The 13,085-nt window shown below is 48.3% G+C and overlaps 1 protein-coding gene across 2 annotated transcripts in view; it reads right to left on the minus strand.

The window, feature by feature from the left end:
- The window catches only part of TMEM108 (transmembrane protein 108), a 400,937-nt gene that overhangs the window by 120,152 nt on the left and 267,700 nt on the right, over positions 1-13,085 (minus strand). The window lies entirely within an intron of this gene.

The following is a 13,085-nucleotide window of genomic DNA, read 5'->3' on the forward strand; positions in this document are numbered from 1 at the left end:
TTAGTGTTTGTAATATGTCCAATTTGAGAATTTACATTGGCTGTCTTATTTTGCACTGGGTATACTGGAGCTGTAAGAGCTTACAGAGATTATTTATCATGAAAAAAAGACACGTTATTTTTTTCTCCTGTAGTACTATAATATTTTCAATAATGTCTGTTTATATGCGCCATGGCTGGTATAGGGGGTGTGGTTAATGTGGGTGTGGCTATCATAGGGGTGGAGACATATGTGGTGACCCCGCCCATAATGAGTACCGGCACCTTTTTTTCTACAAAAAAAGCACTGACTACAGGCAACGCGCAAACACGAAGATCAGCCTCCTTTCCTTTCCAGGGTCACAGTTCAAATTCCTCACCTCCACCCATGGATCTCATTTCTCATCTACAGGCAACACACGAGCACGAAGATCCGCCTCCTTTCCATCCCAGTGTCAGAGTTCAAATTCCTACAGCTCACCCACAACCCCCCCCCTTCCGATACCACAACTACTACTTATAATTTCTATAGCGCTACTACACGTACGCAGCGCTGTACACTTGAAACCCCTCCCCCCCATGCATCTCACTTTACATCTACAGGCAACGCACGAGAACGAACATCCGCCTCCTTTAAGTTATGACAGCAAGGAATCACCCTGACAGCAACAAATCACCCACTTCTTTTCCTAGCAACCAGGAAGAGATTTTGCAACCAATCAATGATGGTCTTATTGTTGGTGCTCCTGCGCTTGGGGCTGACTACTACTCTGTGCTCTGAAGAATTGTTTTCGTGAGGCAGGGTTACAAATGACACAGCTTCCCCCTAGCAGATTGGGAAACACTTAACATGATCCTAAAAGAAGCAACTCCTCCACCCCTCTTCCAACAGCAAGCAAACCAGCTGAGCAAGCTCGCTCCTGAAGTGTTAACGTTGATGTGGCAATAAAAGGGTTAAGGGCTGCAGTCGCTGACACGGTACCATTGTGCTTCTGAGGGGGAGACGGAACAGAAAACACAGATTTCTTTTACATTCAATGTGTATTTCCCATGTTAACATGAAAAATACTGAGGGTTTGGTTGGCTTTTTAGTTTTCCACTTTGCAATTCACTTTGCTGCGGTTCTGCTTCCTTGGGAAGTACTGTGCATGATAAAGCACTTTCAGCACTGCTTTTGCACTAAACCTGCAGTTCACAAAACAACATTTTTGAAAGCTTTCTTGCCTTTTACCTTATGCTTACAAACATTTAATTACTTGAAAGGAGTATTGACAATTCTTTTACCAGCATTTCATTCCTGAAATACCTCAGTCAGCAATCTCTTTTCTTCACACACACTCACTATCGGTCTCACACAGTCTGTCTCTCTGACTTACACACACAAACACTCTGTCAAAAAGGACCGCACCTGTGGTCCTACACAGGGCCTCCTCCTTCCTCATTATACACCCTTCACTATTACTCCATCTCATTACAATACTTTAATATTAAATATTTGGTTAACAAAAAACAACTAATCAATATAACCTTGCTAGCGCCCGTTTCATTTGTGTCAGAAACGGGCCTTTTTTACTAGTCATTTATATTTCCAAATTATGAGCTGAATTTTTAAATGTTTGTTCACTATTAAAATGGCTACTGCTCAGAAGAGACTAATCTTAGCCAGGAATAAATATAAACCTAAACCAAACACTGGCCCCAACAGGTTAACATCTGCACACTGCCTAATGATTTTAGAGTGGGTTCTCATGCTATGCTACTGCAGCCAGCTGAGCCCACTGCACTGGCCTGCTTTGGGAGCCGAACCAATTCCAAAAAGCAGCAGGTGATTTCAATTACCTCCATCGCACATCTACACTGTAGTCTCATAAACAAGAACTGTCTTGCACGTTTAATGGTGATGCCTGATTTAACCCATGGACTCAGATTTTTCATTCATCCCCGCCCTCAGAGACAAATCAAGAGAATAGTCCATGTTATTAGGAAATCTCTGGTGGGCACTATTACCCACTGCTTGTCTTTTATTTTGGACCTTGAAAAAAGACCAAGCCAACACGAAATGCTGTTTCGCATAAAGTGTGACTTATTTTTATTTTTTCCATTTCTGACTGGAAGGATAAATAAGCCTATTTAAAGCGAGACACTGATTTTGTTGAGTACAATGTAATGAGAGAATTGTACCAGTGTCTGAAACTGTGATAATTTGTCATGTGCAAAATATGTTTACTGAATGTTAAACAGCTTGCACTATGTACCAACCATTTGCTGTATCTCTTAGGCTATAACAAACAAAGTTATCACAGTTGCAATAAGTGTTTTCATGGTTATGTACATATGCTAACAGGGAATGATAAGCTGTTTGAGCATTCTGTTGGTGTGTACTACAATGCGACCAGGCAGCATTAAGCGAAGACTGCACGAGGCAAAAAGGTCCATAACTGACACTCATTCACTGTTCCACAGAATATCTGAAATCACCTTCAGACCAGTTTTAAGAGAGCAATTATCAGAGCGATTTCTGTAGGGAAATGGCCATTTACCTGTGAAAAAATAGGCTCTTTAAAAATTGCCATGGGCCCTCAGAGATGGAAAGAGGCTAGGGACAGATCAGAAATGCCCAGAAAGCAAGTACAGGGATTTTATTTTCAAATTCCCATTGTCTGCTTTTCACTTTATGAGCACATAAAGCATGCGTGTTAAAAGAAAACCAGGGAAGTTTTCTTTAATAACAGGGTGCTTAGGTTAAGTGGGCTGGAATGCGCCAATTTGTCTTTAGTATAAATCCTGCAGAGATTGCAAATGTGAACATTAGACCTGCTCGAGAGCAGATGTAAATGTCCATGGGGAGATTACTGAAGCGTGCACTTAAATTAAGGTGCGCACCACCCAGACAATACCCTCAATGTCTATTGTAAAAATATGTGCACGCATGTCAGGCATACTTTTACACCTGGCACAATTTTTGCCTCATTGCTAGCACATTTATCTGTGGAAGAATGTGAAAAGCAATGGTGAAATCGGTCTCCCTTTAAAGGTTACATGAAATTATGGAAACATGTAGATGACGTTGTTGTTCTTTGGTAAAGCATGGCAATAGTGGAGGAGTGGCCTAGTGGTTAAGGTGGTAGACTTTGGTCCTGAGGAACTGAGTTCGATTCCCACTTCAGGCACAGGCAGCTCCTTGTGACTCTGGGCAAGTCACTTAACCCTCCATTGCTCCATGTGCATTGAGCTTGCCATGAGTGGGAAAGTGTGGGGTACAAATGTAACAAAAAAATATATAGTTAAAGCAAATTTTTCAGTGGTTGAATCCTTGTAGTATTTTTACTCAATTTAAAAACATTTTGATTCTAACACAATTGCACTTTTGGATGTCGAAGTCAGTTTACGGGATGGGCACTTTACTATGGCAGTTTATGTGAAAGCTACAGATTGAAACATACAGTCGAACTACGAGAATTTACATTCAAAGTGGCTCTTGGCTTATTTGCAATTGTTGTGATATGAGGTCTTGTTCTTCATTTATGGATTACTAATGACAAGTGACTTTACTGAAAAGGTAATTGTATGTAACAGCAGATAAAGACCTGTACAGTCCATCCAGTCTGGCCAACAAGGTATCCAGAGTTGTATCTGGCACTCTGTCTGTACAGTCCACTTCTTTGTGTTTAAACACTGGCATCATAAACAGGGCCGTCGGCAACTTTGCCACCTTGCCAGCCTCATATGAGCAGTTATATGATGCAATTTTGGAACAGAATACCACAATACTGTTGTTTTGAACCCCAAGAATGGCTTTCCATCTCCCACCACTACAGGCTATCCTTCTAAGATTGTTCATAGAACCTATAAATAAACGGTGTTGAATAATCAAAAATTGGTACTACAGACTCGTGCTGCTCAAGAGGTTGAGGAAGCCCGTCTGATGGTAAAATTATGTATAATCATACCTGATAATTTTCTTTCCATTAATCATAGCTGATCAATCCATAGACTGGTGGGTTGTGTCCATCTACCAGCAGGTGGAGATAGAGAGCAATCCTTTTGCCTCCCTATATGTGGTCATGTGCTGCCGGAAACTCCTCAGTATGTCGATATCAAAGCTCCATCCGCAGGACTCAGCACTTAGAGAATTACACCCACGAAGGGACACTCTGCCCAGCTCACCACCGCCGAAACGGGGGAGGGGAATTAACCCAGCTCATCCCCACACAAGTGGGGGAGGGGAATCCGTCCAGCTCATCCCCGCGGAGCGGGGGAGGGACACCACACCCGCCGATGCGGGGGGATCTGGCTTATCCTGCAACCGCAACCGCGGGAGGAGCTGACTGACCCTAACACCGCCGAAGCGGGAGGGGTACAAAGCTGCCCTACAGCCGCACGAAGCGGGAGGGAGTGCCGGCAGAATTTATGTCTCAATCCAGCCCCGTAAAACGGAAGGGGAGAGGAATGCAGCAGCTCACTGTAACACAAACTCGTCTCAACTCTTGAAGAATCCAAGTGAAAGAAGAACTTGAACACGAAGTCCTCCTGAAGTAACTGAAGGCTAAACTTGAACCTAAAATTCAACCAGAATATAAACAGTACAGATATCTGGGAGGGGCTATGGATTGATCAGCTATGATTAATGGAAAGAAAATTATCAGGTATGATTATACATAATTTTACCTTCCATATCATCAAGCTGATCAATCCATAGACTGGTGGGATGTACCGAAGCAGTACTCACCCAGGGCGGGACATAGAAATCCCTGACCTCAACACTGAAGCTCCAAACCGGGCCTCCGCCCGTGCAGCCACAGTCAAACGGTAATGCTTGGAGAATGTATGAGCCGAAGCCCACGTTGCCGCCTTGCATATCTCTTCCAAGGAGACGGATCCGGCCTCTGCCATCGAGGCCGCCTGAGCTCTCGTGGAGTGAGCCTTCAGCTGGATAGGCGGCACCTTCCCCGCTGCAATGGCTTCCTTGACCCATCTTGCCACTGTAGGCTTAGCAGCCTGCAGACCCTTACGAGGACCTGCAAACAGGACAAACAGATGATCCGATTTCCGGAAATCATTGGTCACTTCCAAGTATCTGATGATGACTCGTCTCACATCCAGATATTCAAGAGCGGAGTACTCCTCTGGGTAGTCCTCCCTACGAAAGGAAGGGAGACAGAGCTGCTGATTCACATGGAAGCGAGAACCAATCTTGGGCAGGAAGGCAGGCACTGTGCGAATAGTCACTCCTGCCTCAGTGAACTGCAGAAAAGGCTCTCGACAAGAGAGCGCCTGGAGCTCGGAAACTCTTCTGGCTGAAGTGATAGCCACCAAAAAGACTGCTTTCAACGTCAGGTCTTTCAGAGATGCCCTCGACAAGGGTTCCAAAGGCGGCTTCTGCAATGCTCTTAGCACCAGGTTGAGATTCCACGCAGGCACCACTGAGTGCAGAGGAGGGCGCAGGTGATTAACTCCCTTGAGAAAGCGCACCACATCTGGCTGCGAAGCCAGGGAAGCACCCTTCAGGCGGCCCCTGAAGCAAGCCAGAGCCGCTACCTGGACTTTAAGGGAACTGAGCGACAGGCCTTTCTCCAGACCTTCTTGCAGGAACGCCAACACTGAAGAAATTGGAGCAGTGAAGGGAGAAAGTGAGCCTGCTTCACACCATGCTGCAAAGATACGCCAAACCCTGGCGTAAGCAGTAGAAGTAGAGCGCTTCCTCGCTCTCAGCATAGTGGCGATGACCTTGTCTGAGAAGCCCTTCTTCCTCAGACGCTGCCGCTCAATAGCCAGGCCGTAAGACCAAAGGGAGAGGGATACTCCATCACCACGGGACCCTGATGTAACAGGCCCTGCTCCACTGACAGCCGCAGAGGATCGTCGACTGAGAGCCTGAACAAGTCCGCATACCAGGGACGTCTGGGCCAATCCGGACCCACCAGGATTACCCTGCCGGGATGCTTTGCCACCCGGTCTAGCACCCTGCCCAACATGGGCCAGGGCGGGAACACATAGAGGAGCTCTTGTGTCGGCCACTGTTGGAGAAGAGCATCTACTCCCAGGGATCGAGGGTCCCGTCCTCTGCTGAAAAAGCGCGGCACTTGGCCATTGGCCGATGACGCCATCAGATCTAGGCTCGGCTGGCCCCAGCGCTTCGTGATGTCCAAGAACGCCTGAGCAGATAGTTGCCACTCTCCGGGCTCCAAGGTATGGCGACTGAGAAAGTCCGCCTTGACATTCATGACTCCGGCAATGTGGGCCGCTGAAAGCTGCTCCAGGTTCGCTTCCGCCCACTGGCAAAGACTCATAGCCTCCTGGCTAGAGGGGCGCTCTTGGTACCTCCCTGGCGGTTGATATAGGCCACAGCCGTGGCATTGTCCGACAGGACCCGTACCGGCTTCAACACCAGTACCGGGATGAACTCCAATAACACCAACCGAATGGCTCTGAGTTCCAGGAGGTTGATAGACCACTTGCCTCTGCAGGAGACTAGAGCCCCTGCGCTGTCCTTCCCAAGCAGTGGGCTCCCCAGCCCATCAAAGAGGCGTCTGTCGTGACGACAATCCACTCCGGGGTCACCAGAGGCAATCCTGCAGACAACTTGTCTGTCTGCGTCCACCAGCTCAGCGCCTTGCGCACTGCTGGGTCCACGGGAAGGCGCACGGCATAATCCTCCGACATCGGAGTCCAGCGCAGCAGCAGAGATAGCTGTAGTGGTCTCATATGAGCCCTGGCCCAGGGCACTACTTCCATCGTGGCCGTCATAGAGCCCAACAGCTGCACGTAGTCCCAAGCCCGAATAGGAGAGGCTACTAGGAACTAGTCCACCTGAGCCTGAAGCTTGACAATCCGATTGTCTGGCAGGAACACTCTGCCCACTTGGGTGTCGAATCGAACTCCCAGATACACCAGGGACTGAGTCGGGCGCAGCTGGCTCTTCTTCCAGTTGATGATCCATCCCAGGGAGCTCAAAAGAGCAACTACCCGGTCCATAGCTTTGCCGCACTCTGCATAAGAGGGGGCTCGGATCAACCAGTCGTCCAGATAAGGATGGACTTGTACTCCTTCCTTTAGCAGGAAGGCCGCTATGACCCCCATTACTTTGGAAAAGGTCCGCGGAGCAGTAGCCAACCCGAAAGGGAGGGCTCTGAACTGGAAGTGTCGTCTCAGGACTGTAAAACGCAGAAAGCGTTGGAGAGGAGGCCAGATGGGAATATGCAGGTACGCTTCCTTGATGTCCAAGGAAGCCAAGAACTCTCCTGCCTTCACTGCCGCTATAACAGAGCGGAGAGTCTCCATGCGAAAGTGCCTCACTTTCCAGGCCCGATTGACCCCTTTGAGGTCGAGGATAGGCCGGACAGAACCTCCTTTCTTTGGAACCACAAAGTAAATGGAGTAACGTCCCTTGCCAATCTGATTTTTTGGCACCGGAACGACCGCACCCAGGCGGATCAGGTTGTCCAAGGTCTGCTGCACTACCACAGCTTGACCGGAGACTTGCAGGGAGAGAGTACAAACCCGTCTCTTAAGGGGTGGCAGAACTCTAGCTTGTAGCCGTCTCTGATGACTTCCAGCACCCACGCGTCTGAAGTTATAGTGGTCCACTCGCCCAGAAACGAGGACAGCCGTCCTCCAATCTGCACTGGGGCGTGGACCAAGGCCCCGTCATTGGGTACGAGACCCTGGGGGAGGACCGGAGGGAGCACCTCCGGGACGGCGGTCTCTGCGAAAGGAATGCTGCTTGGGGGAGAAATTCCTCTTGAAGGAAGAGGGGGCAGAGGAACCCGACTTGCCCGGGCGGTACCGATGGGCTTCCTGCAACCGTCCTCTGGAGGTATCGGGACGAGTACTAACCCGAGCCCTGACCTCTGGTAATTTCTTGCCCTTAGACGTGCCGAGATCGGTCACGATTTTGTCCAGCTCGACCCCAAAGAGCAGCTTGCCTTTAAAAGGCAATCTAGCCAGGCGGGATTTAGAGGCGTGGTCAGCAGACCAATGTTTCAGCCAAAGCCACCGCCGCGCAGAGACTGTCTGAGCCATGCCTTTAGCTGAGGCTCTCCAGACATCATACAGCAAGTCTGCCAAATAGGCTAAGCCCGATTCCAGGGCCGGCCAATCAGCCCTCAAGGAATGATCCGAGGGGGAAGCCCGCTGCACCATAGTCCGGCACGCCCTGGCCACATAGGAGCCGCAAACTGAGGCCTGCAAACTTAAAGCAGCTGCCTCAAAGGACGACCTTAAGGCCGCCTCCAATCTTCTGTCTTGGGCGTCCTTTAGGGCCGTGCCACCTTCCACCGGCAACGCCGTTTTCTTAGTCACCGCAGTGATTAAAGAATCCATGGTAGGCCACAGATAGGCCTCACGTTCACTCACAGCCAAAGGATAGAGGCGGGACATAGCCCTAGCCACTTTAAGGCTCGTTTCCGGGTCATCCCATTGAGCCGCAATTAAGGTGTGCATGGCATCATGCACGTGGAAGGTTCTAGGCGGGCGCTTCGTCCCCAGCATAATGGCAGAGCCAACAGGGGCTGAGGGAGAGACGTCCTCCGGAGAGGAAATCTTCAAAGTGTCCATGGCCTGTAACAACAGGTTGGGCAAATCCTCTGGGCTAAAAAGCCGCGCTGCAGAGGGGTCATCCGCTCCATCCGAGCGGGGATCTATCTCCTCCAAGGAATCCGCAAAGGATCGTTGTGAGACCTCAGACACGCTGCCCTCATCTACATCGGAGGAGACAAAGGTCCTCCAAGGCCTGGAAATCAACCCGAGGGCGTTTACCTCTGGGAACCTCAACCTCTTTATCAGAAGAGGGAGCAGGGGCAGCGTTTTGCATGAGGAAAGCCTGATGCAGCAGCAAAACAAACTTGGGGGAGAAACCCCCCAGACTGTGCACTTCCGCAGCCTGGGCAACAGCCCTAGACGCACTCTCAACCGGCGCTCGCAATAGCGGGGGAGAGACATGCTGCGCATCCAAAATGGCGTCCGGCGCGAAACTCCGTGAAGGAGCCGCGCGGGAAGAACGGCGCTTAACTTTAGCCGCTTTGTGCCGTCGCCCAAATTAAGGGCGTTCATGGCATTAATGTCTCCAACCTCAAGGGCGGCCCCGAAGAAGCCGTCCGAGCCGCGTGGCCGGCCAAGATGGCGGAGGCGAGGAGCGGGGGATGGGCGTTTATGGCGGGAAAAAACCGCCACGCCGGAGGAACGACCGGGACATTCATCGGTCACTAAACTATCACCCATCAAGGGCGAATCAGGTTGTAAAACCCCCGCATCCCCTCTAGAAGCGCTCCAGCGATCCGGGGAGCGACCCTTTGCGCCCTCGCCCTCCGACGCCATTGCCACGAGGAGAAGAATCGGGGAACCCCCTGCCCGCTATAAAAAGGTAAAATTACCTGCTTGCCGCTCCGAGCTGTAACGAACTGGTGTCCCAGTGAGTAGCTGCAATGAACGTTTAAAGAAACGTCGAATTAAACGCCTTTAAAGACGTTTAAAAAAATTTTTTTTTTTTTTTAAACGGAGCCAGCGGGAGGGGGGAGAAAAGGAGGGACCTGGCACCACCAGGTTTGCACTTGCTCAAAAGAGCCCTCAACCCCAGGCCTCAACAAAACCTAAGGATTAGGCTTGGAGGCCTAGCCAGAGCTGCTGCTGTGTGTGACCACCACCTGCTGAGATAGAGAACATACTGAGGAGTTTCCGGCAGCACATGACCACATATAGGGAGGCAAAAGTTTGCTCTCTATCTCCACCTGCTGGTAGATGGACACAACCCACCAGTCTATGGATTGATCAGCTTGATGATATGGAAGTGCCTGTTATTTTAGTTACATTTGTACGCTGTGCTTTCCCATTCATGGCAGGCTCAATGCAGCTTACATGGGGCAATGGAGGGTTAAGTGACTTGCCCAGAGTCACAAGGAGCTGCCTGTGCCTGAAGTGGGAATTAAACTCAGTTCCTGAGTTCCCCAGGACCAAAGTCCACCACCCTAACCACTAGGCCACTCCTCCACATCAGTCTTTCACCTCCTATTACATAGAGCGCCTTTAGAATTGGGAATTGAACTCAGTTCCTCAGGACCAAAGTCCACCACCCTAACCACTAGGCCACTCCTCCACATCAGTCTTTCACCTCCTATTACATAGAGCGCCTTTAGAATTGGGAATTGAACTCAGTTCCTCAGGACCAAAGTCCACCACCCTAACCACTAGGCCACTCCTTATGGCACTTGAACCTAGCGACACTGACATCAATTATTAAAAACCATTGTAAAATACTTTCTTTTCATTTACGTTTTTAGAAAGTAAAGTAAAAGTATCGTTGCTTTTAGGAGGGGAAGGAACTTAAAAAGAGTTAATAAGTTCTGTGGATGTGAAACAGATCTCGCAACAGCAGGGTGGTCATGAAAAACCTGATCGCTGTACATTCTGAAATATGATGCGACAACAAACCAGTTTTGTTAACCCAATGGATGGTAGAAATTATGACCACTATTTATTAATTATTATTTTATTTATTACATTTGTACCCCGCGCTTTCCCGCTCATCGCAGGCTCAATGCGGCTTACATAGTAACAAGAGAATACAATCAGAATCAACAAAGGAGGTACATGATAGGACAAATGAACAAGGAGTAAATGGAATAGAAGAGATGTGAGAGAAAGAATAGGGATAGGTAAGGAGGTGGGGCGATAAAGGAGAAGTTGGGAAGAGCATGGAGCATGGTGCAAAATTTAGGTGCACAGTTATAGAATAGGATCAGTTATACGCATACACTAATTGGTTTAACTGACCTCAACAAGCGCTAGCTGGCAGACATTAGCAGTTATGTGTGTAACTGATCTACGTCCTTTTCTATAAAGTGCGCACCTAGGGGCCCTTTTACTAAGCTACGGTAAAAAGGGCTCTTTGCTAGCAGCAGGGGCCATTTTTGATGTGTGCTGAGGCTCTTTTTACTGCAGTGGGTAAAAAAGCCAAAAAAAAGACAAAGCCACATGGTAAGATTACTCTTATCCCATGACCACATGTGTGTGTGTGTGGGGGGGGGGGGGGGGGGAGCACTAACCACCACCTATTGAGGTGGCAGTAAGGGCTCTCGTGCTAACCTGGCGGTAACCCGGTAGCATGCAGTACTGTCTGATTACCGCTGGGTAACCCTCTGTGGAAATATTTTTTGAATATTTCCACTACTGGAAATGCCACACGCTAGGGGTGAAACTACCGCTGGGGCCCGCGTTGGGCCTGCAACAGCTCCAGATTGGCGTGTGGTACGCCCACAGTAAAAGGGCCCCTTAATGTTTATAGCATGCAACTCCAAAGGGATCTTGGCCAGGGGAAGGGCATGGATGGGCTATGAGTGTTCCCAGGATTTAGGCGTGGAGTTATATAATACTTCCATTTCCACGCCTAAATGACAGTAGTTAGGTGCGAGCATTTACACCAGTCTTTGGTGGGCATAAATGCTCACATGTAAAGTTAGGTGCAAAACTGAATTAGGCTAGTATTCTACAATGAGTTCCACATGGACCTGCTATTATAGAATTCGTGTTGTTTAGCATGCACCATCCCAGCATCTAACTTTGGGCACCATTTACAGAATCTACCCCTATGTGCTGAGGTACAATATTTTGTAGGACTGTTTGTGGCCAATGGAACAAGGTATATGTAGGCAAGATTTTGCAGCACTCTGTACCATCCTGCATGCATTAGCTGTCACTGCTGGTTATGCTCTATCTCCACCCATACCCTGCTGTTACCCAAGCTAAGCATCTAGTATGAGATTTTTGCCATGCTGTCTGGTTTTAGGATATGGTAACCATATCGGTCTGCGCTGAGGCTATCACATGCAAAAACTTGCAATAGTTTACTGCACTTTAGTAAATGTCCCTTAATTTAGATGTTTAGTGGCTAAATATTGCCATTTAGACATATATTGCCCGATGTTCAAAGAGAATTAAGTGGGCAGGGGAGGCTCTGACCCACTTAAATTGCTGCTGGCTGTCCAACTGCCAATATTCAGCAGTACTTACTGGTAACCATAAAAAATTAGGCAGGTCAGGGGCAGTATTGGGGAAGAACCGGCGGTTATGCGGTTGCTGGAAATATTCAGCTCAAAAGCTGTCCTAAACAGACTAGTTAACTATGCGGGTCCCGACACTGAATATTAGCCGGGACCCACACAACTATTTAAAAGTTTCCTGGAACCCTCTGAGCTCCCTCCTGCATCCTGAAACAGCCCCATCTTTCCTTTCCCCTCTCCCCAGCCCATGACATTCAGAATTCCTTCCCTCCCCCTCAGAACATCCCTCAACTCTCAACCCTCCTGATCTAAATAGGCTCCCCAGGCTTACCTGAGTTACATGGTAGTCAGTGGGGGCAGAAGTGAACCCCCATTTCTCCTGCCCTTTGTGGCTGTCTGAAGAAAATGGCTGCTGCCACCTCTCGCATAAGATCTAGTGTCTAGCAGCAGGACAATTAGCCCCGGATATTCAGTGCCGGGGGCAACACATGGTCCAGCACTGAATATCCAGAGCTAATTTTTTTTTTATTTTCTACATTTATATCCTGCATATATCCAAGGCAGGTAACAATGGTCACATACATAGTCTTAAACAATAATCACATACATAGACTTAGATAGGTAGCAGTTGCAATCATATGACAAAGAAACATGACCAATAAACTGGTTATAACTGAAATGAAGAGAGAAATAAGAAAAAATGGAAAAGAATTGTACAGATAAGTCCTCATGTGGCTGAGAAAGCCTTTACAAACAGATGCATTTTTAGCAACCGCTTGAATTGTCGAATATCTTCACATGATCTCCGCTATCCAGGTAGAGTGTTCCAGAAGGATGGGGCAGCGATAGAGAAGGCCCATAGTTCTGTCTCTATGTATATGACTTTGTGGGAGGTAAACAGATCTGATGTGATGTCTCGGATCTCAGTGCTCGATTCAGTTTATATGATTGCAGGGTATTGAGAAAATAGGCTGGGACTGTCCCAAATATATGTTGATGTGTCAATACGAGAGTCTTGAATTGAACTCTGTACATTACAAGAAGCCAGTGTAGTTTTTCTTAATGTTGGAGTGATGTGTTCGGACTTGATATTTCAATGATCAGTCGTACAGCT

This window comes from Microcaecilia unicolor, chromosome 1 (assembly GCF_901765095.1).
Source record: "Microcaecilia unicolor chromosome 1, aMicUni1.1, whole genome shotgun sequence".
NCBI lineage: Eukaryota > Metazoa > Chordata > Amphibia > Gymnophiona > Siphonopidae > Microcaecilia > Microcaecilia unicolor.